This window comes from Podarcis bocagei (assembly GCF_964188305.1).
Source record: "Podarcis bocagei genome assembly, chromosome: 9".
NCBI classification, from domain to species: Eukaryota; Metazoa; Chordata; class Lepidosauria; order Squamata; family Lacertidae; genus Podarcis; species Podarcis bocagei.
In genome coordinates, this window is record NC_138134.1 from 38,441,885 (window position 1) to 38,469,852 (window position 27,968).

At 41.7% G+C, this 27,968-nt stretch overlaps 1 long non-coding RNA gene across 6 annotated transcripts; it reads left to right on the top strand.

The window, feature by feature from the left end:
• The first annotated feature begins 1,576 nt into the window (after window positions 1–1,576).
• LOC308595178 lies at window positions 1,577–27,882 on the top strand. 6 transcript variants are annotated; one of them, XR_014011861.1, is made up of 6 exons: window positions 1,577–1,880; window positions 3,176–3,481; window positions 9,261–9,504; window positions 19,572–19,819; window positions 20,047–20,145; window positions 27,587–27,882. It is a non-coding gene; the product is annotated as an uncharacterized lncRNA (long non-coding RNA). The 6 variants fall into 6 exon arrangements; XR_014011862.1 differs by having other exon boundaries at window positions 3,179–3,481; XR_014011863.1 differs by having other exon boundaries at window positions 3,179–3,481; window positions 9,366–9,504.
• The last annotated feature ends 86 nt before the right edge of the window (window positions 27,883–27,968 follow it).

A 27,968-nucleotide genomic window follows, 5' to 3' on the forward strand; every position in this document is an offset into this window, starting at 1 on the left:
ACAGTTAAATTTAAAGCATAGCTTATCTGCATTGAACTATACTAAATATGAACCCTTGCTTAAGTCCATGTGCCTTGCTGGTTCAGACCAAGGTCCATCAAGTCTAGCGATTGCAAGAATCCTACCCAAAGAAATTACCATTAGTCCATCAGTAGTTTGTCTAAGATCAAATTACACCTCAGCTATGAATGTGTTTAGCTAGAATCAGGAGCTTACAACCTCATCCTTGATGCTACCATGGCATTCACTTACTATGGTCATATCAGGACCATCACATGGGTATCTGTCATTTTGTCCATGTGCCACCTAGAACCGTTGTGCTGAATGTTACAGTTTCAAACAGTTCCAGTCCTGCTTTCCCTTAGCCATATCAGCATTACAATGGCTTCTATATGCTTGGGACGAGCCACAGATAAGATGCAGGTGTTGAGAAGGCTGTCCAAAGTGTTTCAGCATTCAGGTTAATCTTTATTTATTTATGAATAGTGGAAGCAAAAAAAATTATGGAGCTGCTCATTTTACTCAGACTTTTAATTTGTGAAAGAAGCCCTAGAGCTTCATTGCCTCCCATCGTTGTAATATGAGCCTACCTAATTTGCAGGTCCTGAGCCAGCCAAAACACATCTCTGAATATTTTGATGCAGTCCTCTCTCAACCAAAAATTCACACAAGAGTATTAAGTGACAACAATATTACAAATGCATGAGAGGGGAAATGGCTTGCAAAAATGTGCGCTGTTAGGCAAAATTGCATACAAAAATGTATATAAGAATAAATATGGAAGAAAATTCATACAAGTTTTCATCTAGACTTTTAAAAAAGAAGAAGAAAATCATCCACAAACTGATATGGAAATGGGGCACACTGAATTTAAGAGTGGAAAATTGAGAAATTGGGAGAAACCAATATAGACAAATTCATTCCTCCCATCCCTACCATATGTCGGGACTGTTAGAATTCCTGCTCCATGGTTGCAGTCACTGGATTGTTGTCTTTCACATGACATGGTATGTTTTGACTCCACAAAGTGGGAAGTGATGGAGACAGGATGTTGGTCTTACTGTGTTCCATGAAGTGGGACTATTGTCCTTTGTTCTTTCTCTTTGCTATCTGATGCTAGAGAGAGAGGGAGCCATGTTGCAGTGCTCCGTGTGTGTTTATAGGTAAATAAAGTAGATTAGACAACATGCTCTGTGGATCCCTAAGCGTGCCGGTGTCTGTTGGCATCGGTCGCTGTGATGTTCGGGCTGAAAAAGCTTTTGAAGCTCCCGATCGACCAGGAGGGAGAGAACATGCCAGTTGGGCATGTGTCTCTACCAGGGTCCTACTCGAGTGAAGGACGAGCTCCTGACAATGGCAAGGCCCTCTTGGTCACTGACAGTGGATTGAAGGAAGGTTCTTCCCCCCCCTCCCCCAGTGCTTCTCCTCTTCACTGAGCTTACTGGATGGCTCTCTCCATAAAGCTCTAGTAGGAAACCTCCTCAGCTTGCCACTTCTCACACTTCATGAGTGGCCACCTCAGCCACTTCCCATAATGGAAGGGCATCCCAGTCACCCAGTCAACCTGGCCAACAATCCCCACCCAGCTGGAACCCTCATCGTAACATGAGTGCGTCCCAGTCACTTTGACAACTGGTCCAGTGCTCTGTTTCACCATTTGAGGCAGCTCCTTCTGCATCATCTCCACTGTTGCCTGCCAATTAGCCTAATCCATTCCTCCTTCCAGCTTGGGTGGGAGAGCAACGACTGCCATCCTTCGCAAACACGCAACCGCACAACTGACATCTGAGAGGCAAACTGTGGTGGCTTCGTGAATTTGGACGTGATCTTCCCTTGCACTGTAGATCAACCGCTGGGTTCCAGGCTGAAGGAAGAATGAGGTAGGGTTTCATCTATTTTTAAGTATATATTCAATGTTTTCAAGAGTGATTTCAGCCCTCATGACAGAGGGGGACTAAAACCTCTTTGGCATGAGCAGAACAGAGGGTGGGCAGGCATTGTGTAAGCTTCTCCATCTGTCCCTGCCAAATCACATCAATCCTGACATGCAACATTCCTGCTGTCACCGTGCCAAGCCTTTCTTGAGCAACCATAATATGCAGCGGTTTTGTAACATATACAATTATCTTTGGGCCAGCCTCACAGAGCTACTGGTCACACAGCAACTGCCAAGAAAGCGGGGCTGGCTGCAACCACCTCACATTGACGTTAACCTTCATTTGGGAATCTCTCAGTCCTTATTTGGTTACCTCAGGACTCAGAGAGTGGATTTCTAAACTTATGGGACAGTAGTGAATCATGGAATAGATGTCATATTTAACTTTTCAAAGTAGCCGATATTTTCTCACAATGCACTGTTGTGTGTTGGCTGCAGCAATCCCGCCGCCCGTGAGAGACATTAGTTTTGAGTACACATCCAATATGACTCCAAAAATACCAAGGCCCTAAATAAATTTCCTCAGTGTGTTTTTTAAACAGCCCATGTCTTTAAATTGGGAAGTATTATCCATACCCTGCAAAAATAAAGAGATTTAACAGGGAAAAACCCCACCGTTGACTTCTGCATATTTTTAAGATTTAATCACTCCCTTGGTTATATGGAAGCTGGCACACAGTTTTCACTTGCCTCATGAAAACAGCCCTTCAAAGAAAGTTGTCCTTGGCTGTGGGATGATTCAGAGCCTGACCCTGCTTTTGCTGAAGTCTGTGGCAGAACTTCTTATTCACAGAGTGGAACAAAAATCAGACTCTTGCATTAATCTCCTAAAGAGGCAAAGGATGGAATGTTATTGGGAGTCTGAGCAGGGCAAAGGTGAGGGGCTCAACCAGTGAGACCATCTGCAAAAAACAAAAACCCAAAGAATTGCCATGATTCAGCAAGCTATAGTCCACAGTCTTCTTTCACATGATGCTCAAGAAAAGACCACAACAAAAACAACAGAACAAAGAGTAACAGATGATGAATTAACTTTGGGAAAGGGCATAGTTCAGTGGCCGAATAACTGCTCTGCATGCTGGGGTCCCAGTTCAATCCCTGGCATCTCCAGGCAGGGCAGCGAATGTTCCCTGTCTGAAAGCCACTACCAGTCAGTGTAGGCAATATGGAATTAGAAGGACAAAATTGTGTGACTCAGTATAAAGCAACTCTCTGTGTTCTATTTGTACTTTGACCCAGCAGATCCTTTACCCTTCACCTTCATGATAGCCACCTCAGATTGAAGAAAGAAAAGAGTTTTAATTCAGAATCCAGTTTCATGTTTCTATCATGCACAGCTATGGTGGCTAGCCCCGCCCACACCACTACACTTGCTGTCCATGACCTGCCGCAGCGCTGAATATGCATAGGGTGCCTCCATCCCAGGAGGAAGCCTAGATCACCACAACCGCCCTCGTGTGAATGTACTCTACATGGATACATCAGTAGGTGTGTAGTATGTGTTTGGGGCCATTTCAGCCGCTTGCCAAATGCACAAATGGAAGGGTATGTGTCTGCATTAGTGGTAGGGGATAGGGCGAGCCCACACAGCACCACAACTGCCTCTCATGTGCTTTAATCAGTGAGGGGTTTTTATTGAACCACACTAAAGGATGCTTATTTCATCCCTCTTCAACCCCACACATCCATGGATTTCTTGCAGTTTCCCTTTTTAATTTTTGGTCGCTGTGCCCTCCTATGCACCACAGTACTTATTAACTATGTTTTTTGCTTATTTAGCCAAATAACATTTTGAAAATAGAATCTGTATTATATTACTGTATGGAAAAACATGGGCAATGCAAATGCAAATATTCATGAAATATTCATAAGTTGTTATTCAAAATGCACAGTAATCTGCGCCAATATGGTTAACAGGGCATATAAACCAGTGTCAAGGGGCTGATCATTTTTCTCTCCTTCGGATTACAGCAATAGATGTTAATTAGAAATCATTTTCAAAAAAATGTAAAATCGAAAGCATTATCATGGTCCATTGGAAAGCAAATATCCATTAGCATTGTGGCATTTGACTGTGTACTACATATATGAATCTGACAGGAGTTAACTCCTCTGATCCAGTCAGGGTCACCTGCATAGTAATAAGCACATGTGGCTGATGTGGGTGTAGATGCACATCTGGAGTGGTTGTAAGTCCTCATCTTCATTGCCATTCCCAGGCAGGCCCAATGGATTGACTAGAAGCATCTTTTGATGCATGTAGAGGCATTCTGGCACCCTGTGTCACCAGCTATTGCACTGTGGCAAGCTAGATGAAAGAAAAGCTCTTGTCTTATATCTCATCAACCAATTATATCCCTTTAAATTTGTTGGATAAGGTAAAACCCAATAGTAGCCAAATATGAGCCAAATGACCAACAGTCATAGAATCATAGAATCATAGAGTTGGAAGAGACCACAAGGGCCATTGAGTCCAACCCCCTGCCAAGCAGGAAACACCATCCGAGCACTCCTGACATATGGTTGTCAAGCCTATGCTTAAAGACCTCCAAAGAAGGGGACTCCACCACACTCCTTGGCAGCAAATTCCACTGTCGAACAGCTCTTACTGTCAGGAAGTTCTTCCTAATGTTTAGGTGGAATCTTCTTTCTTGTAGTTTGGATCCATTGCTCCGTGTCCACTTCTCTGGAGCAGCAGAAAACAACCTTTCTCCCTCCTCTATGTGACATCCTTTTATATATTTGAACATGGCTATCATATCCCCCCTTAACCTCCTCTTCTCCAGGCTAAACATGCCCAGCTCCCTTAGCCGTTCCTCATAAGGCATTGTTTCCAGGCCTTTGACCATTTTGGTTGCCCTCCTCTGGACACGTTCCAGTTTGTCAGTGTCCTTCTTGAACTGTGGTGCCCAGAACTGGACACAGTACTCCAGGTGAGGTCTGACCAGAGCAGAATACAGTGGCACTATTACTTCCCTTGATCTAGATGCTATACTCCTATTGATGCAGCCCAGAATTGCATTGGCTTTTTAGCTGCCGCGTCATACTGTTGGCTCATGTCAAGTTTGTGGTCAACCAAGACTCCTAGATCCTTTTCACATGTACTGCTCTCAAGCCAGGTGTCACCCATCTTGTATTTGTGCCTCTCATTTTTTTTGCCCAAGTGCAATACTTTACATTTCTCCCTGTTAAAATTCATCTTGTTTGTTTTTGCCCAGTTCTCTAATCTGTCAAGGTCGTTTTGAAGTGTGATCCTGTCCTCTGGGGTGTTAGCCACCCCTCCCAGTTTGGTGTCATCTGCAAATTTGATCAGGATGCCCTTGAGTCCATCATCCAAGTCGTTGATGAATCTAGTTGATGTTGAATAAGGCCCAAGACAGAACCCTGTGGCACCCCACTAGTCACTCTTCTCCAGGATGAAGAGGAACCATTGATGAGCACCCTTTGGGTTCGGTCAGTCAGCCAGTTACAAATCCACTGAGTGGTAGCATAGTCAAGACCGCATTTTACCAGCTTCTTTACAAGAATATCATGGGGCACCTTGTCAAATGCCTTGCTGAAATCAAGGTAGGCTACATCCACTGCGTTCCCTTCATCTACCAGGCTTGTAATTCTGTCAAAAAACGAGATCAGGTTAGTCTGACATGACTTATTTTTCAGAAATCCATGCTGACTATTGGTGATCACAGCATTCCTTTCTAGGTGCTCACAGACTGTTTGCTTAATGATCTGCTCCAGAATCTTCCCTGGTATTGATGTCAGACTGACTGGGCGATAATTATTTGGGTCCTCTCTTTTCCCCTTTTTGAAAATAGGGACAACATTTGCCCTCCTCCAGTCTGCCGGGACTTCGCCTGTTCTCCAGGAATTCTCAAAGATGACTGCCAGTGGTTCTGAGATCACATCTGCCAGTTCTTTTAATACTCTTGGATGCAGTTCATCTGGCCCTGGAGACTTGAATACATCTAAATTAGCCAAGTATTCTTGTACTATCTCCTTAGTTATTCTGGGCTGTGTTTCCTTTGCTGAATCATTTGCTCCAAATTCTTCAGGTCGGGGCATTGTTTTCTTTATCGGAGAAGACTGAGGCAAAGAAGGCATTGAGGAGTTTAGCCCTTTCTGTGTCCCCTGTTTGCATTTCACCATCTTCTCCTCTGAGTGACCCCACTGTTTCTTTGTTCTTCCTTTTGCTACGAACATACCCATAAAAGCCTTTTTTGTTGCTTTTAACCTCTCTAGCAAGCCTGAGTTCATACTGCGCTTTAGCTTTTGTGTCTACACGTGCTGGCTATTTGTTTGAATTCCTCTTTGGTGGTTTCCCCCCTTTTCCATTTTTTGTACACATCCTTTTTTAATCTTAACTCAGTTAAAAGTTCTTTAGATAGCCACCCTGGCTTCTTTAGGCACCTTCCATGTTTCCGTCTCATTGGTATTGCCTGACGTTGTGCTTTTACTATCGCCCTCTTAACAAACTCCCAGCCATCATGAACTCCCTTTCCTTTTAGTATTACTGTCCATGGGATCTCACCCAGCACTTCCCTAAGTTTTATGAAGTCGGCTTTCTTAAAGTCAAGAAATTGAGTCCTAGTATGCTTGGCTGCTCCTTTCCGCTGTATAGTAAACTTTAGAAGAGCATGATCACTTGCGCCTAATGATCCTTCCACTTCTACCCCACTAACCAGGTCATCAACATTGGTTAGGACCAGATCTAAAATGGCTGTTCCTCTTGTTGCTTCTCCCACTTTCTGGACAATGAAGTTGTCTGCAAGGCCAGTGAGGAATCTGTTTGACCTTATGCTCTTGGCTGAGTTTGACATCCAACAAATATCCGGGTAATTGAAGTCCCCCGTTACTACTATCTCCCTTCCTTTTGCATGCTTGGCCATCTGTTCCAGGAAGGCATCATCTATGTCCTCCGTTTGGCTTGGGGATCTATAGTAAACTCCCACAATGAGGTCTCTGTTATTCTTCTCTCCCTTAATTTTGACCCAAATGCTCTCACTTTGGCTTTGAGGTTCTAAATCTTGGATCTCTTCACAGGTATACACATCCCTGACATATAACGCCACTCCTCCTCCTTTCTTGTCTGGTCTGTTTCTCTGAAATAGATTGTATCCCCCCATTATTACATTCCAATCGTGGGACTTATCCCACCAGGTTTCAGTGATGCCGATTATGTCATACTTAGTTTGCTGTACCAAGAGCTCAAGCTCATCTTGTTTATTTCCCATGCTTTGCGCATTAGTGTACAGACATTGAAGTCCATTAATCATTCCCCCGTGTCTCTTATTTAAGGATTTTTTCCTCCCACCACTAGGTCTGCGTGCTGTTTGCCCCATTTGATCTATGACATTTGGATGATCATCTTCATCAATTGATAGACTCCTACCTTCAGGAGCACTGTCTCCCTCCCCCACATTAGTCAGTTTAAAGCCCTCCTGATGAGGTTTCTGAGATTTTTGGCAAAAACATTTCTCCCAACCGTTGTGAGGTGCAGCCCATCGCTTGCCAGAAGTCCATTTTCAAGAAACTGCAGTCCGTGATCTAAGAATCCAAACCGTTCCTGTTTACACCATTTGCGAAGCCAGCTGTTCACTTCCACTATTTTTCCCTCTCTCCCTGGGCCACGTCGTTCAACTGGGAGGACAGATGAGATGACAATTTGTGCATTTAATTGCTTCAATTTCCTGACCAGAGCCTCGTAGTCTCTTTTGATCTTCTGGAGGCTATTGCTTGCAGTGTCATTGGTTCCCACATGAACCAAGAGGAAGGGGTACTTGTCAGTGGGTTTTATGATTCCTTGCAGTCGTTCAGTTACATCTTGGATCTTAGCTCCAGGGAGACAGCACACTTCCCGAGACATCTTGTCAGGCCCACAGATCACTGCTTCTGTTCCCCTCAGTAGGGAATCCCCTATCACCACTACACGCCTCCTCTTAGGTTTGGTCGGGGTTCTTCCGTGAGCTGTCCGTTCCAAGGTCATATATAGGTCATAACTTTCCAAGAATGATTAGGGAACTTCTTTGTAAACAGCTGCTCAGTAGATGAGTTAAAGTGTAATTTTCACTGTTCCCAAAACTCAAAATATCTCATTGAAGGTCCATCCTGAAGTCCTACAAAAAAGAAAAAGAAAAACTGCAACAAAGCACATTCTGGCAAATGAAGCATTCAGCGAGTATCTTAGTCATCTGCTCTCTTCTCCAGACTCCCTGGTGAGCTGATCTTTTTAGACTTGCTTTTTTTAAAATCCACTCTTTGCACTCTGACTGGTAATGGAAGCATCATGCAAGTAATTGAAAAACCCAGTTCTGAAGGAGCCATTAAGTGCATGTCAGTATTCCATGTCTACATCACTGAGAAGAGCAAGGAATTTACCTTTTGTAGGACTAAACTAGCTTAGCTAGATGAGCTATTCAGTTCATCAGGTTATACAATGGGATGATAGTTAAAGGTGGAGTTCTTTCCCATTGCTTGTATTTTTGGTTTTGTCCTTCAGGAAGAAACCAAACTTTTGAGTAATCACTTTCCTCGCAGCCTCCACCTTTAATCCTGAACCTTTCCTAAAACTGAGGTGCAACAATCAGAAACAGAGCACCAGACTTCTCAGAACACTGCTGCCACCACAGACTTGACCTCTCTCCTCCATCACCTTCATTTGGGGGGGGGCTGATACTGGTTAACATTAAGAGGAAGAGAAGGCCAAAATAATTGTGTGCTTCCTTAATCCATGAATGACAACAGGGGAATTGTAAGGAAAAGTAGTGGAAGAGCTCACTTACTACTGCTTCTGCCAGCTACCTTTTAAACCTTTCCCAGCAGAGATCATCTATGGTACCTTTATGCTATGTCTTTTCCCTCCCCCAATAATAAAAACATTTGTTCTATGTCATCAGCACTTGTCAATCACATATAGCAGAAAAGAACACACTTTTTCCATGTATAAATACTTTAGGGTATAATATCTCTCAAGAGGCTCTCTTTTCTCTTAACTTTCTGCCTAAGGAAGGATGAATCTGTCAATTTTGGTTTTTCTCGGTTTCCATTTCCAGGCTTAGCTTCAGTTCACCACATTTCCACATCCGTTTGCTAATGTTTTGGTGTGTTTTTTTTAAAGGTTGGATCTTGACAATTTAGGCCACATTCACACCCTACATGTAAAAGTGCTGTGATATCACTTTAAACAGTCATGGCTTCCCCCAAAGAATTCTGGGAGATGTAGTTTGTTAAGGGTGCTGAGAGTTGTTGGGAGACCCCTATTCAACTCCCCAGAAAAGCAAAAATAAATAAATAATAATATTCAGAATGGTTTTTGTATGTGTTGTAGATTCTACCTGCAATTGGGGAAGAGATGTAATTCTTGGATAATGTAATGGCAGGTCATCCCACTTAGCTTTTGATAACCATCCCATATTCTGATCTAATCTACAAGAGAACAAGCACAACCTGCATAAGTACTACAGGCCGTGTCCAGAAACTGGAAGAAAACACACCACTAGGCACATAAAACACAAAGGTGGAAGAAACCTCTCAATCTAGTTGAAGATCAGCTGAGAAGTGCAGAGTTACAGGTATTTAAAAAGCAAACAAGGCTGCTTTGTGGTAATGGTGTTTTTCGGGAAAGCGAGATGTTTTGGGAAAACTGACATAGGGCTTTCTTTTTTTGGAAACAAGAACTGGAGCAGTTGCAAAATGCTTTACTGCTCTTTCTAAAAAGTGTGAAAACAATGTTTCTTTTCCACAGAAAATTGGGCAAAGGCTGCAACATTTCGTGCCTTAATCAGATGAGTCTGCACCTTGCAAAGGAAAAGTACAAACTTGGAAGTAAACATCCTACTGTTACAGTCACCTCCCATGCCCCATCCTTCCCTAGCAAATGTTTTTCATTCTGAACTGGTTTATTGCACCCATTACTTTTGCTAATGAGAGCCTAGCTGTGTGTGCCTCTCATTTCGGCTTCTAGTCCATTGCCCTTCTGTTTTGCATTCCCTCAGAGGGTTGCCTGCCTTTGTCACTTAAGGCACTTACAGACAGCTCTAACTACAGGTGTTGGAGGCATGTTTAATGCTTCCAGGTTCTGCAGTCCAGAGCTCCCGATCTGATAGAGATTGATGCAAGGTAGTGTGGAGCATATGCCACACCTGCCTGCCTACTCTGGGACCCTTTTGATATCTCCCTCGTGTTACCCAGCCTAACTGGGCACACAGAAGGATGCCATCTGGGCACACTCATTGAAGTTGTGTATTGCATACCCTCCAACATTTTTCTGATGAAAATAGGGACGTCCTATTCCATAATAATAATAATAATAATAATAATAATAATACCTCGCCCTTCTGACTGGGTTGCCCCAACCACTCTGTGTGGCTTCCAACATATATAAAAACATAATTAAACATTTTAAGAAATTTGCCTATACAGTGGTACCTCAGGTTACAGAAGCTTCAGGTTACAGAGTCCACTAACCCAGAAGTAGTACTTCGGGTTAAGAACTTTGCTTCAGGATGAGAACAGAAATCGCACAGCAGTGGCACGGCGGCAGCGGGAGGCCCCATTAGCTAAAGTGGTGCTTCAGGTTAAGAACAGTTTCAGGTTAAGAACAGACCTCCGGAACTAATTAAGTTCTTAACCTGAGCTACAGGGCTGCCTTCAAATGTCTTCTAAAGGTTGCATAGTTTCTTATCTCCTTGACTCAGGGGTTATATAACTCCATACCCTTCAACATTTCTCCAATGAAAATAGGGACATCCTAAGGAAAAGCAGGACATTCCAGGATCAAATCAGAAACCGCAATGTTTCTGTAAATCCGGGACTGTCCTTGGAAAATAGGGACACTTGGAGGGTCTGATATTGCTATATTTTCTTTTCCTATTTAAATTGATCGGCTGCATGTTTCTTTGCGCCAAATATATTTTCATAAGCTAAAGCAATGATTCCATTCTCCTGTACAACACACAGGGCTGGATCTAGATCTAAGTCATATTTAAAAGAGACCCATTGACATCTGGCGGTGTGTGCACATGCACCAACCAGGACTCCCTCTCCCTCCCTCCCTCTCCCCCTTCTTTCTCTACTACCCCTTTCCCATAGACATGGGTCGGTTGGACAAGTGTATAAGCTTACAACAAATGAAAACTTGAAGAGGGAATTTGTTACACACAGAGACTAGATTTTCTTTGGGGGTGTGTGGAATTAACAGACTGTTTTTGGTATGACAGTCAAGCACAAACTTCAGCATGTTGTTATGTGTTATGTTATTACATTGCATAGGATCCACCCAGTTTCTCTGTTTGTATACGTCTAACCTATATTGAAAGCCCTCTTAAATGTCATTTGAATAATGCACGGCAGCTTATTGGGAATGGAAATGAGACTGCTTCTAAATGCAGGCTAATTGAAGGTTTTAATTTGGAGGCTGAGGAAGGAGGGTGAAGAGTAGGAGCTAAGGAACTGAGGTGTTGTAGAAGCTGTGATGCAGTTTGTTGTGTGGGCTGCCTCTTCGATCAATCTACATTCATGGTACTCTGGGGGAAAGCAGGATTTGTAACAACCAAGTGGCCATTCTAGTTCTTTTTGCAAGCAAGAGAGAATTGCTTTCCACAGTCAGTGCAATCGGCGTAGTGGCCCCAAACCATGGATCTCCCTTCCAAATGAGATTAGGCAGGCATTCTCCTTGCTGAACTTCAGGGGCTTAACCTTCTCCCTTTAAGGTAGTGTTGGGTTTGATGATACATTTTATTGACCCATTTTCTTGTTGTTATGTACACTGCTTGGAAATTAAGTGGTATCTAAGTGTTTTAAATAAATAAATAGGCTTAAAGTGTAAAAAATCTCATGCACACTTTAGTCATCATTGCATTAAATGATATATACTCATAGGGGCTGCAGGATTAGCCATATAATAAAAATGGTCATCCTAATAAATAAGTCATTTAATCCATCCTGATAAATAAAACATTTATTTATTATTAGATTGTTTGTATGGAAGAGCCAGCTCAGCCCAGTGAATGAGAAATACTGATAGCTGTAAAATTATTATTATTATTTGTTAAATTTCTGTACCGTCCTATACTTGCAGGTCTCAGGGTGGTTCCCAAGATAAAATCACAATATAAAAACACAGAATGCATCATCCAAAGAAAAAGAACCCAATAACACCCCCTTCCATCTAAGATGGTCCTACCAAAGTCCTTTGGTTATCAATGAACTCAAATTATTCACAGATATTTGTCCTACTGATGGGGCAGGCTTGGGTAATCTTTCATACTATAGCACCCTGTGCAAGGCCAAAACCTGGTACCCTCAAATGGGGCTTCTCAATTTTGTGCCCCCTCGCTGAGTGCCACTCACACCACCCTAAATCTGGTACTGCTGTTGATTTCAATAGGACATAAATGGCACAATCTCTTACTGGAGAGAGTTAATTAACTAATATGATTAGAACAATTTATCAGACAATTTATTTCATTGTCCAACCTTTAGCAAAAACTTTATCCAGGATACTGTATATATATTTATATTCTTTAAGCAATACTAGTTTCATACCAATATATAAAAGTGGTCCCAAGAAAAAGAGTCAGTTTGGGGGGTGGGGAGGAAATCATGTCTCATTTTATTTCACGAACTGTCAGACTAGCCTAATGTGCTTTTTCATATGCTTATTATTTGCAATTCTTAAATATCATTATGGGAAACCATTACACTTGATTTTCAGAATGGAGAAATGTGTTTCAGAAGGAACAAACCTACTTCTGTCAAAATGGCATCTTCTTTACCCCAAGCCACTGATCCAAACATCCATACTTTTGCCTATTTTTTAATGTCAGATTGGATCAGAATCCTTATTTTTACAGTCTTCAGTTTGAAAATAAAATGGTGCCTCAGGAATATTATGACACCTTGCAGGTTTTTTTTATAGGCTATGTAAGAATTTTTTGGTTTTTTCACTTTCAAGAGAAGAGACGTTTTTGACATATCACAGTAAGTAAACTTTCCAATAATAAGCTCTGTATCCTAGCAAAAGTTCACTTTATATTGCTGATGAGCAAAACAAACCATGATGAGAAGTACATTCCGTGAAAAACAAAACAAAATGCAGTTGTATATCACCCCAGTCTGGCACAACAAGGTCTCCTTTCTGATGCAATCTAATTGAGAGTGTTTCATATTTAAAAATTAATACCCTTCAGGACAAGGCTTAAGAATGCAATACACATCCATAACCCTCTGTTTTGATTTCTGAAATGCATGTAGAAAATATATACTTTAAAATGTTTAGCAAGTCTTGCAGATGAGGCACTATAATGATTTGCAATGTATATTCTGAACAATAATAAAAAAGCCAATTATTATCACGTTCACCCAGTGCTATACCAGCTGCACTGGCTCCCGGTGGAGTACAGGATCAGGTTTAAGGTGCTGGTTTTAACCATTAAAGCCCTATACAGCCTAGGACCCTCGTACCTACGGGATCGCCTCTCCTGGTATGTCCCACGGAGGACCTTATGGTCTTCAAACAAAAACATCTTGGAGATCCCGGGCCACAGAGAGGTTAGGCTGGCCTCAACCAGAGACAGGGCTTTTTCGGCTGTGGCTCCAATCTAGTGGAACGCTCTGTCACAAGAGACTAGGGCCCTGCAGGACTTGACATCTTTCTGCAGGGTCTGCAAGACAAAGCTGTTCCACCAGACCTTTGGCCAGGGCACAGCCTGACTCCCTCCTTTGGTAATCTTCACAGAACTCTAGCCCAATGGTTGCCATTAATCTGATTTGAACTGATTTTATAATGAAATGATTTTAGAATGTTGTATCATTTTACTGTTGTTAGCTGCTCTGAGCCCGGCTTCGGCTGGGGAGGGTGGGATATAAATAAAATTTTTTTATTATTATTATTATTATTAGTAGTAGTAGTAGTAGTAGTAGTAGTAGTAGTAGTTATCTACACAGAGTTTGAATAACCTTTGTTAGCCACTAGTTTTCTTGCAGAGCACCTTCCTAATGCAAGGAGGAGGTGGGGCGCTTTGTATACCACAACCACAGTCACCTGCCTGAAAGTTCAAAAGACACCACTTTCTCCCTATCACTTTTGGCACTAGGTCAGCAACTGAGTGGCCTGAAGGCATTTCACAGGGAATTGGATTTGGCCCGGGAGACTCAGCTTGTTTGCTCCTTAGAACAGGAGCAGGGAACATTCCCCCACCAGACTAAATTTCCTTGAAACTGAGGAATCTTTTTTCACCCGCTCTATTCTACAGTATCCCTAGAACATGGGTAGGCAAACTAGGGCCCGGGGGCCGGATCCGGCTGAATGGCCTTCTAAATCCAGCCCACGGACGGTCCAGGAATCAGTGTGTTTTTACATGAGTAGAATGTGTCCTTTTAATTAAAATGCATCACTGGGTTGTTTGTGGGCCATAGGAATTCGTTCATTTTATTCTTTCCAAAATATAGTCCGCCCGCCCCACAAGGGCAGAGGGACAGTGGACCAGCCCCCTGCTGAAAAGGTTTGCTGACCCCTGCCCTAGAACATCTTTCCATGAGCCAGCAAATATTTTCGTTGGGTAAAGGGCTTAAGGATATTTCATTCTCCTCAACTTAATGCCTTCTCTTTCCTTCACTCCTTGGCTGAAATCTATGCAAGGTTGTGATCTGATTTGGATTTCACTCCTGGTACCTTCCTGCTCCCATGTGCATGGAGGCTTTCAAAGGCTTAAAGATTTTTTTTCTACTCAATTAGCTGTATACTTTAACTAATAAACTAACCAATTATTCCATTAAAAAAGCTCGATACTAAAGAGGCTCATTCCTGCCATAGGCCACACACTCCAGAATCTCATTCCTGTGTAGTTCAACTCTTAAAGAGAACTCTGCTGTACACAAACACACAGATCTAGATATTACAATTTATTACCCCCTCCCCTCTAATTAATATCAAAACACAATATTAAACAATAGTAAAAGCAGTTCAAAACAACTTAAGATTTCAAAAAAGTGGGTTGTAAAAATCTCAAGTGTCCAAAGCCAGGGTGAACAGATAGGTCTTCAACATTTGCTGACTGCTGCATAAGGAAGGTGTCAGATGTGGGGAGAGAGTTTCCCCACTTAGGCACTGCCACAGTGTATTACCTCAAAATGTAAGTGTGTGTACTATAATTGTGTATATTGTATGCACACTGTATAGGACTGCCAAGCATTCAGGCATGGGGAATACAGTGGTACCTCGGGTTAAGAACTTAATTCATTCTGGAGGTCCGTTCTTAACCTGAAACCGTTCTTAACCTGAGGTACCACTTTAGCTAATGGGGCCTCCCAGTGTTGCCGCGCCGCCGCCGTGTGATTTCTGTTCTTATCCTGAAGCAAAGTTCTTAACCCGAGGTACTACTTGTGGGTTAGCGGAATCTGTAACCTGAAGCGTCTGTAATCTGAAGCATCTGTAACCCAAGGTACCACTGTATTATAATGCCAGCACTTTTCTTCCATTTTCTAATGCTTCTCTCCCACTGCAGTAGCTGTTGTGTTATGGGACTGTGACTTTTTGACCAACGTACCGGCATGTCAGACAAAATTCCATTCACAGCTGAGGGTTCTGTGTGACACAGGAACAGATGTCACTGGACAATGTCCCTACTTCAACACCCTTTCTGCAGATGTCTGCTTCTGTACTCCTATGACACCCCCCCCCCATGAAAACAGCAGGAAAGAAATATATGCCAGTATATATGCCCTAAATTTCATCACTTTACTCCCACAATCTTCCAGGTTAAGGGGAATGCAAATGGACTTTCCCCCATCATCAAACAACACTAAAAGGAGTGCTAAACATGGGCTATATTCCATTAGTTTTATGGAAGTGGCTTTTACGTCATGTAATTAACAGTTGGGAAAACATTGGGGAAATGGAATAAATGGACGTTTGAATGAAGCCTAAGTCCCATTCTGCAGCGTTCATTGGGCAGCGCTTAAACATGGTTTTCCTTTCCTGGCTTGTTTTGCTTTGATTCTATTCCTGTTCCATGCTTCACATCCTCATTTACAAATTTTACAAATGTTACACATTTACAAATGTTAACCTCTATTAAATATATTAAGTTATATTTCATTATATCGATTCTTTCCCCTACACATTCTTCATGCATTTGTAACACAGATTTTTTTAAAAAAATATAAAAACCACCCTCATATTATCTGATGCTCACTCCCATAAGAATAATTCTGACACACCTAATTAAATCCTGTAAACTACTTTTTATGCATCTTTCCAGCTTATGCAGGCCCTTTCTCACTGCGGACATGATTTATGACCCCCCTCCACCCCCCTTGTAATTAAAAAAAAAACTATTTTTGTCTATTTCTATTCTAGGCATCATTCAGTTGCAGATAAATTTTATATTCTCCTCATGAGTACAGCTGTGAGAAGGGTTTACTGTATTTAAATAATGCCAAAACCATTGGCTTTAATTTACATAGTTCATGCCAAGGTCATGTTTTACTGCTGTGTGTGGATGTGAGCTATTTCCAGAGTCATTACTATTGGTTAGGTGTGGCTATGGCCAAAAAACACTGACAGAAGATCAGTGCAAAAGTTGATTAACAGTTCCAATGAGAATAAAATATATGATTTCTCACACCCATAATTTACTTGTGCTATGCTCAGTGAGCACTTGATAAATACATTTTCTACTCAGTTTGTCACTATAAGAATTGTGGGACTGGAGTTATCCTGTCCTCCTGGCCTGGATGTTGTCTCCAGCTCTGCTCTTCGATCCAGTGTTGGGTGGGAGAGGAAAGAGTGCTTCAGGGATGGGACTGCTTTTCCTCAAGGGCCTAAGAAGACATCCTGGATCTAGTACAGCATCATGTTCTCACAGTGGCCAACCAAGTTACCTGAGGGAAACCTACAAGCAGGCAATTTCTACTCCTGCAGTTCCAAGTGACTGATATTCAAGAAATACTGCCTCAGACTGTGGGGACAGAGCAGCCATGGGCTTTAAGCAATATAATTAAGAACTTGTGCTCAGGTTTGCTTTCTCCCTCTTCTCTCCTATTCCTTTTTCCTTAAGTGCCATGTATTTTTTAATATTCAGTGTCTGATGGCAAGAACCACCTCAGAAATTATTTTTGTACATTACTCTGAGAACTCCCCCACTTTTTTTTTACTATAAGGTAAAATGGTAAAGGACCCCTGGACGGTTAAGTCCAGTCAAAGGCAACTATGGTGTTGTGGCGCTCATCTTGCTTTCAGGCCGAGGGAGTTGGTGTTTGTCCGCAGACAGCTTTCTGGGTCATGTAGCCAGCATGACTAAAGCTCTTCTGGCGCAACAGAACACCATGATGTACAGAACTGCCATCTACCTTTCCTCCACAGTGGTACCTATTGATCTACTTGCACTGGGATGCTTTCAAACTGCTAGGTTGGCAGGAGCTGGGACAGAGCAATGGGAGCTCACCCTATCAAGGGGATTTGAAGCGCTGACCTTCTGATTGGCAAGCCCAAGAGGCTCAATGGTTTAGATCACAGTTTAGATTACTTTACCTTTGCTATGAGCTAAAGTATAAATGCTGTAAAGGAATAAATAAATTTTTAAAAGTGAGCAACCTAAGCCTCAAAATTCTATGCTTGCACAAGCCTGGGTAGAAAAAATGGGACTTTCATAGGAACCCAGGAAGTTGCCTTATGCTGAGTCAAACTAGTGGTCTATTCAACTCAATATTGTCTACACCGATGGGTACGGTTCCTCCAGAGTTTAAGGAAGAAGTATTCTCCAATGCTTTCATTCTCTGAGTAGCTTTATAAGCAGAAAATATTTAAATGAGACATATTTTCTATTTTGCAATTGCAACCCTAAAGTGCACCAGCTATGGTAGGATATCAACCACAATATCCCATGCCCCACTAGAATAACCTCTATGAGGCCATAGGATTGCAGCCTTTTCGTATTTATATTGTTCTGTATTGTTCTAACTTTTTGTAGTTGTTGTAAAAGGGAAGTAAAAGAGATTTTTCCACACTGAGGAGAACATTGGCTAATCCAAGAAGCCTAAAGAATTCAGGCAAGCCTTAAATGAGATTACTCTGAGACGCTGTTTAAGATGGGTTAAGAGACAGGCGTGCACGCCAGCAAGCCTCTACAAACATTTTAGCGCATGTATCCAATAAGTATTTCCTAACTGGAGAGTAAATAGCTTAATTTGTTTCCCGGCAGTGTTTTCATAATGTCAAACGACATCACTATTTCCCTTTGAAAAATCTCTGGGAAGAGGGTTGGTGCATTCAGATAAATTGAAGCATGTTGAGCTCTGCTTGCTGCACGCTTGAGGGAAAAATAAACACACGTAACTTAATGCACACACAAAATGTCCCTCTCCTCATTTTGCCTCTGCCAATAAATTTGTGAAGTGCCAAATCAGTAAAACAATCACTCAATAACACTGAGTGGTTTAGTCATCCATATTGCAGGGGTGGAAATACATACAGTATTTTAGGGTAGAAGCTAGGAATATGGATGTTTTGAAATTCTGCAATAAGCCCAATTTAGATGGTGGAGGAAGGAGTGACAATTTGAGAGAGGAAAAGTAATTTTTGGTCTCAATTGGCTGTGGATAATATCTGTAGCAGGGATAATTCTGTCACAATTGTTCCAAAATAATGTAACTGGCTAGAACTGGAACCCCCAATGTGGCACCCTCAGATCCCCCCATGGTGCCCACCAAAAACCCCTGCCCCTTCCAATTTTAATTGTTTAAAAATTTGGAGGAGTGGTTTTGCCTAGGTTTGACATATTTCAAAAAGTGAAAATCTTGACACAAAAGTTGAGTTGTTGAGCTTTTCTGGGCAAAGTTGTTGAGTGTTTTGGGGTTTTTTGGGTTTTACCAAAAGTTGTTGAGTTTTTTTGCCAAAATCTACACTTCCTACATAGGTTGTTATACTTCCGGATTTCCCTGGAAATTTCAGCGATTTCCACCCGGACACTGTTTCTGACTGCCGTATTCCAGCTATGTCTGGGATGTATAGCAACCCTAGGTTTCTTGAAGGGGAGGGGGTGTTGGCTGCTGTTTGATTGTCAGTTTTATTTGTTTTGAGGTACGTGCCAGTGTTTTACTTGTATTTTTGGAGGGGGGGCAGCGTTCTGAGCGTGCCAGTTATTCTTCTGTGCAATGGATATTTTGTGGTGCCCGTAACTTAGATTTCCTAATGTTATACCAAGGCAAAAAATATTGGGGATCCTGGACTAGAGAGTTGGATTTTGACTGGAGATGCTTGTATTCAAATACCTGTACTTGCTGAGCTTTGAAGCTCACTTGGCTTCAAAGCTCAGCAAGTACAGGTATTTGAATACAAGCATCTCCAGTCAAAATCCAACTCTCTAGTCCAGGATCCCCAATATTTTTTGCTGAGCTTTGAAGCTCACTTGGTAACACCTCAGTAAGGTAGTGTCTCTTAGCCCAACCTACTCTGCAGGTAGGGAGCCTCTGCGGCTGATTTTACAGCTCTCTATTAGAAAGGCTGTCCAGTCCATGTCCAGTTTAAAGATAAAGAACAATTGGATAAAACAGTTACTGGGGAATCAAAGCATGCTACTCTGAAATTCATAAAGGAAAAGGGGTAATTCACTTATTTATTTACAGTATTTCTATACAGCTTTTCAGGCAGTCCTGATATTTCAGTATCGTTGGAAATGAAGGCAGGTCCAGTTGGTTAGATCCTCCACACCAATATCATTTCCTTCTCTCTAGTTTGTCATCTACACAGCTGTTTCAAAAAGCACAAAGCAAGATCATTTATTTATACCATTTTGAATCCTGTGCCTTAAGAAAACCTTAAGATAGGGGATATGAAAATGAAGCAAAGAAGAAGGAGAATTGCAGGAATTATTATAAACATAAAAGGTAGTCCAGAGTTTAATTTCTCTCTCTGGTTGATTCATCTAAAATGATGTGTGTGTGTGTGTGTGTGTGTGTGTGTGTGTGTATGCATGTGTAGATATTCCTTGAACATCTGTGAAATTCGAAAAGATTCTGAAAGTCCTCTTCAAAGTATTGCTGGGAATTGGTGGCTTGAATTCTTTTTTTAAAAAAAACACACCGTTTTCATCCTTTTGCATCTGTTCAAACAGCTGTGGATGTGGTGAGTCGGAAAGGGTGAGGCAAGTCATCAGCCGTCCCTCTGAAGAACAAAGACAAGCTGCCTTGCTAGGATGTGGTTCTGTTAAAAGGTAGTTGTCATCTTCCCACTGGCATGAGATTTGAGGAATCCAAAGTCACCCTGAAGCCAGATTTCCTGTGTCACAGAGCTCAGGTCTAAAATCAGTACTTACTACTGAGTCACTAGGCTGGTATATGTATGTGAGCAAAACAATCATTTGGGTCTGGCTCATAATTACTTACATTGCTTGAGGAACAGGAAGGTTAGTTAGGGTACCCTAAATTTCTCCAGTCCACAGAGTCATGGCTGTGTTGCCTAACAGGCACAGAGCAGTGCAAAGCTTCACCAACTTCATCTCTAGGAATGCAACATAAGAAGAGGCCTGTTAGATCAGACCAAAGGAGCATCTATTACGGCATTCTATTTTCACTGCCTGTGAAAAACCCACAAGAAGGACGTGGGAGTGACAGCATCATAAGGCTAAGTAGCTTCTGATACTGGAGACAATATTTTGTCCAGCCCTTCATTATACTAATACGTAAATCAATTTGAGCAGACTAAAGAATGGGTAAAACAACATGTCCATAACACCAATGGCTTCAAGTTACAAGAAAGGAGATTCCAACTAAACATACAAAAAACAACTTTCTGACAGTCAGAGCATCCATCAGGGATGCTTTAGCTGAGAGTCCTGCATTGCAGGCGGTTGGACTAGATGACCCTTGGGGTCCCTTGGAATGATACAGTTTTATAATTCTATTAAATACCATAAAGAAATACAATATAATCACCAGTTACTGTCTCATCTAAAGGAGAAAGCATGCTAAGCAACAGAATAGGATTGTTGCATAAATGAGTCTTCAAGAGACATCTGAAGGTTAACAGTGAGGATACCCGCTGAATCTCTGCTGGAAGAATGTTCCACAACACCAGATCAATCACATGAAATGCCTTCTTTGAGGCTGTACACACAAGTCACCCAGTTCATCCATTTGCAACAGGCAGCTAACCCTGGCAGTAGAAACCTAGACAGATGTGCTGGCAACCCTACCAAATCTGCTTCCTAAAAAACTCAGCTCTATAATTGATAAAAATAAAAAAAGGTAAAGGTAAAGGGCCCCTGGATGGTTAAGTCCTCTCAAAGGCAACTATGGGGTGTGCTGAGGGCTTGTCCACAGAGAGCTTTCTGAATCATGTGGCCAGCATGACTAAACCACTTCTGGTGCAATAGAACACCATGACAGAAGTCAGAAGGCACACAAACATTGTTTACCTCCCCGCCGCAGCAGTACCTATTTATCTACTTGCACTGGTATGCTTTCGAACTACTAGGTTGACAGAAGCTAGGACAAAGCAACGGGAGCTCACCCCGCTGCAGGGATTCGAACCACTGACCTTGCAATCGGCAAGCCCAAGAGGCTCAGTGGTTTAGACCACAGTGCCACCAACGTAATAATAATAATAATAATAATAATAATAATAATAATAATAATTTATTTATTCCCCGCACATCTGGCTGGGTTTCCCCACCCACTCTGGGTGGCTCCCAATCAAATATTTAAAACACAATACAGCATTATGTATTTCTACAATTGAAAAACATCTACTTGGCTTAGTGATTGATTGCATTATGATGGCAATGCTCCTTTGTCTAGGCAACTATATGACCAAATGCATACTTATACAATTTGTATAATGGCTAGAATGGCAGGTTGTAAATACATAATTAATTCTTATACTCCAGTGCTGGAATGGTCCATTAACTTTATTTTTTTATGTTTTGCTTAAGAGAACTGTTGGTTCTAGTTTCTGTCCCCACCCCCCTTTGGGATTTCTTTCTAAGCCAGCTAACAAAGAACTGAGAAACCAGAAGGTCTTTTTGCTTTCTTAGTGCCTGGAATCCAGTAAGGAATTGCATGACTTTGGAATACCTTGGGGGGGGCATGCTTCCACAGTTCATGGATAAACCTATAAATGGCTTCCAGTCATAATGGCTGTATCAGCTTGGCTGGGTTCTTAAATCTGGGGGGTCTTTTTCATGGTCCCTTCTGGGGAAGACACATCATGTGGTGACACAAGATAGGGGCATCTCTGTAGTGGATGGCTCTATGTAGGCCTTAAAAGTGATAATGGAATCATAGAATTGTAGAGTTGGGAGGGTCATTAAGTCCAACCCCCTGCAATGCAGGAATCTCAGCTAGAGCATCCATGACAGATGGCCATCCAGCTTCTGCTTAAAAACCTCCAAGGAAGGAAAGTCCCCCACCTCCCGAGGGAAACTGTTCCACTGTCAAACAGCTCTTACTGTCAGAAAGTTCTTCCTGATGTTTAGTCAGAATCTCCTTTCTAGGAACCAAAATTCATTGGTTTGGATCCTACCCTCTGGAGCTGGAGAAAACAAGCTTGATCCATCTTCCATGTGACGGCCCTTGAGATATTTGAAGTTGGCTATCATATCTCCCAGTTTCCTATTTACCAGGCTAAACACCCCCAGCTCCTTCAACCCCTGTGCACCACTTTGATGCTATTGGATGGTATATAACTATTAATAAATAAATGTAAAATTAATTTTGAAAGCGGTATTCTGATCAATACAAATATGCTTTAGGAGAAGTTTGCTGCCATGATGTTCCTAGCCATACATTATTTGGAAGGGCTCATTGTTATCCTTTCTCTTCCTTTCTTTTTTCCATTCTTTGGCCTGCCCTCCTGTTCTCTGATGTCCTAAGGCTAGACACTTGCCAAGTCGTTCCTTCCAAACACATTAGTTTGTATCATTCATCATGCAACATGCCACAAAGCTGATAGCCCAAGTATGAAAGGCAAACAATGTCAGGGTGTTCACAGGGTGGAAACTACACTTCTTAAAACGAATCCATGTTCTTTTTTAACCCTCTCAAAAGCAGTACGTTTGTTGCCATAGTAATGCTTCCTAATCTGTCCAAAATGTATTCTTAGGATGACACCCAGTGGCCAGGTCAATTAACAACACTACATTTTCTTTAGTTCATTCTTTTCTTGCTGCCAATAATTGTATATATGTAGAGATAGGTCAGAACTTCCAGATAAAATTCCATTTCAACTATTAGCCAGCTTCAAGTTTTCTCTGAAATCCCGAAGGCTCCACTTTCTCTAGATTCTTTTTTTAGAAAAGAGACTGAGGTTGATTATCTTTAAGAAAAAACAAATAACAAGAAAATTCACACACACACAAACGCAATATTCTAACCAAATGCATGCAGAAAATAATCTTGCTAGTTCTTCTACAAAAGCAAGCATGCTGCAGCAGTGCACTAAGCTATGTCAAGGTAGAGTCCTTCTACATCACCAGCAGCAGACAAGTGAAAACAAGCAGTCATTTTTAATTCGACGCTGTTAAAGGGTTTGTATGGCTTCCACCCATTTCTATCCTCCTAGATTTTCATGGTCAAATTTTTGGGGGTGGCATAATTAGGAAGCTAAGAATAATTCCACACTTACATTATTGTAGACTATGGCATCATTTTGATGAAAGAAAGCACAATGCTACGGTTTAAAAATAGAGCCTTGCAATATTCCTTGCGTTATTCTAGCAGATCTAGAATAGAGCCTTGCAATATTCCTTGCGTTATTCTAGCAGATCTAGGTGACTGCATGTTCAGTGAGAGGAGCATTCTGTCTTATTACTTACAGAGCCCTCTCCTCTCACCTTTGCCATGGGCATGGCAAGAGTAGTGATATTTTACTGAAAGGATCTACTCCCAGCTTACATTTTGTGGAAGGTAAGAATGGGGCTTCTGTGTATAAATAGCTGTGCTCTCACATACCGTTCCACACAAATTCTTCACCATCAGCTTATGCAGAAGACCCATTCTCACTTTCCACCATATGCATGGAGTTTGAGAGCAGGGCTAGCATATAAAATCTCTCTCCTTCTCCACTCACTGCATGAGTAGCACTGCCAAGAAACCCATTCATATAAGAAGGGAATCCCTCAATTGCAGCTTCCACCTCAATAGTCTGTACTTCTTGTTACCCAACAATTACCTTAATTATGAGAATCTAAAGTGCCACTCTCTTTTAGGGTCCCCAAAGGTAGAGTACAGATTCCAGGTTGTGGTGTGGAGGCACAGAAGGTCACCATCTTGTTGAAACTAAGCAGGTGTGGGTCTCGTCATTATCTGGATGAGTGACACCCTGGGAACCATATGTATACTACCTTGGCCTCTGATGGAAGAATGGCAGTATATACATATAATAAAAGAAGCACATGCACTCCAGTGGCGTAGCGTGGGTTCTCAGCACCCGGGGCAAGGCAAGTAATTTGCGCCCCCTAACCGGTGGATTTTAGCACTCGAGTCTCTTCCGCGCCCCCCCCCAGATGTTGCGCCAGGTGCGGCAGGCTCCCCCTCCACCCCCCACGCTACTCCACTGCTCCCACCACAAGTCTTCAGGACAGCCATCCGAAGGCTGGCGCGGGGAGAAGGTCTCTCTGCCCCACCGCCAGCCTTCGGAGGAGGTCCGAGGACAGTGGGGTTCCTGCTTCCTTGAGGAGGGCCGGCCAAACGCGCCCCCCCCAAATGTTGCGCCCGGTGCGGCCGGCACCCCTGGCACCCCCCACGCTACGCCACTGATGCACTCTGATCATTTTTAATCACTTCACAGCATGGTTGCATAGTAGTGTTTCTGTTTTGCAAAACATGTGTTGCAAATGAATTTCTGAAAAGGGAGGGAGGTGGAGAAAATCCTTAAGGAGGAAAGTGTGTGTCCTTTAGAATTTCCTTGCATTTTATTGCAGCTTTCTTCTTGGAAACCAAGATAGATTTCATTGTAAAGGAATCAATGCCAACCTTCTCTCTGTATTGATTTCCAAAGGTTAAGTCTGAATGACAAGATTAATTTTAAACTTACTGAATGTAGCAAAGAAGAGTCTCAACTCCACCATCTCTCTGCCTCTTCTTGTTGGCTTGGGCTACAATTTGGATTTTTTTGAAAAAAGAGCTTTGTAATTGGTCTCTTACCGCTTTTCCCCTTCAGCATCCATATGCAGATCAGTATCTTCATATTTATCAATCCCAGTTTTATCGTGTCCATCTTCAAGGGAGTTCTGGGCAGTAGACATGGGCCACACAGCCACCATTTAAGCCTCACACTATCAACAGCCCTTTGGATAAGTTCAGTGTAAAGTGAATCCTTGGTCCAGGACCACACATTAAGCTTCAGAGGTATGAAGCCAAATTTTCCCAGTCCAATACTGACATTCTGTCTACTGCCCCCACCTATACTGGTCCAATACAATTTGCTGCCTGACGCAGAACCCAAACCACACTGTTTCTTGCCTGTACTGCCTGCTTTACCTCGCACCACAAGGCAGGCCCTGTACTAGGGTCAGAGGTTGATGTGAACCTCTCTAGTTTGCACTTTCTGAAACAATATGTGACTCCAAATGAAGCCATCCTGCAAAATTCACACTTCTCTGAATTTTGTGTAGCAGTTCTTCAACCAAATAATCTGCACAAAAAATTGTACATTAGGAGAAAGTGTAAAATGCATACATTTGTGGGAAATAGCATATAAAAAGCATAGTATATGGCAAAATTGCTTGCAAAGATGTGTATATTTGAGGGGAAATTGCACAAACATGCCACCAAATTTTCATGATGAGTTTTGAAATAAATAAATCATAAACTAATGCATCCTTACCCTGTCCCACACCTGTTTCATAGATGAGTCACTTGCATATCAACTTTCTATATGCCCAAAATTAGTACAGTGTAGTAAGTGACAGCAGATCTAACTTCAGCTTTAAATTATTATTATTATTATTATTATTATTATTATTATTATTATTATTATTGAATTTATATTCCACCCTATACCCAGAGGTCTCAAAATCAAAATATAAAACCACAAAATATATAATCAAAATAAAAACAACAACCCAATACCCCCCAATCCACATTTTAAAAGCGCATAGGATGTCAATCAAATCAACCAAAGGCATGGTTAAAAAGAAACGTTTTTGCCTGGTGCCTAAAGGTGTATAATGAAGGCGCCAGGTGAACTTCCTTGGCGAGAGCATTCCACAGATGGGGAGCCACTGCAGAGAAGGCTCGTTCTCGTGTTGCCACCCTCTGGACCTCTCGAGGAGGAGGCACACAAAGAAGGGTTTCAGAAATTGATATCAGGGTCCCAGTAGGTTCATATGGAAATAGGTGGTCCTTGAGATATTGCAATCCTCAGCTGTTTAAGTCTTTATAGGTCAAAACCAGTACTTTGAATTGGGCCTGGAAACTAATTGGTAGCCAATGTAGTCAGACAAGGATTGGTATAATATGCTCAAACCATCTTGCTCTGGTGAGCAACCTGGCCATTGAATTCTGCAGTAGCTGAAGTTTCTGAACCGTCTTTAGAGCCAAAAAAAGATGAAAAAACAAAACTATAAAACAGGCACATAAAATAAAGACTGTCAACTTTATCAGAGCATCATAGATCCATATTTGCCAGGCATGTGACAACTGTATATGTCATAAAGAAATGCCAAATAATTTAAAAAGTGTCTGGAGGTTCTAGTCCTTGTCAAAATCTCAAATTATGTGTGACATTCTACCTTATAGCTTTATTCCAGAGTGATTATTTTTTGTGAACAAGGAAAGCTATCTCCAAGCACTCAAATCCATGTGTGGGAGAAAGTCTTTATGAAAACACAGAAAGGATGAAAAGGAATCTAAAGGGCATCCAGACCAATGCTCAATAACTTGAGGAGGAACTAACCATTTCTAGTTGATTAGCTGATTTCACCCATCTGCTTAAGTGTGACAAGAAGGAAGGTGATGCTCCCCGAAATCTTCATACAGATGTTGAACAGGCTTGGGGGTAGAATAGAAGCCTGTGGCACCCTACAGCTTAACAACCAGGATGCCAAGGCTTAATCAACCAATGACACCCTCTGCAACTGACCCCACAGGTAGAAGCGGAACTTCTGTAATACATTGTGTGTCCTCCCCCTCCCATCTTATGGAACTGGTCCATCTTCTATATTATCAAAACTGCTGAGCCGTTGTGTTTTACACACACACACACACACACACACACACACACTTAAAAGACTGTCCTCTTTCTCTTGTGAAATAATAAAAGTGTGTGTGTCTAATGAATGGCCTAAAAAGGAACATACAAATGTGATGAGAATATAGAGAAAGAAAGAAATTGGTTGGTAAGCCTTCTAAATGATTTCTCCGCAAGTATTCAAAGAACTACTTAACCTGGTGCTCAGGTCAGCTGGGAGAGAGAGGGAGAGAGACTGTCTACATAAAAAGAAAAAATACATACAAATGGTTTATTGAATAAAATGAATTAGTTCATTCATAGATCTTGAACTTCAAACCTTTGGCTGGTAGACAAATCCTGTAATGCTTTGCCAACTATAGAATACAACTTAAAATAAGAGAGAATTCCCTGTATTTTAAACTCACACTTGCTCTTTAACTCACTCCCTTCCTGTAACCTTTTTATGTCAGTTTCTTTTTCAGTATTTTACAAGGATCTGTGCATGAATGATGCTCCTGATTTGCAATTAGAGACAAGCCAAACTCCAAGGAAACCAATTAAGGAAAGAATATGCTGCACAATGTATTATAACGCATTATGAAAGACAGAATTTTCTACTAAGAATACAGAAGTCATTGGCGGCTGAGTAAAATGTGCATCTTAGCAGCAAAATATCTCTAATTAGTGGTTCTGAAAGTTTAGTACAATGCCCTGTTTCAACACCTAGCTTTTTACTGCAAAAATGCAGTGTACGATTAAAAAGAATTCTTAGAATGGATGCTATAATTACAATATCCAGTTTTTTTGCCAAGAATGTAAGGTCCCACATATTCATCAGTTGTCTTGCTGACAATTTCATTTCCC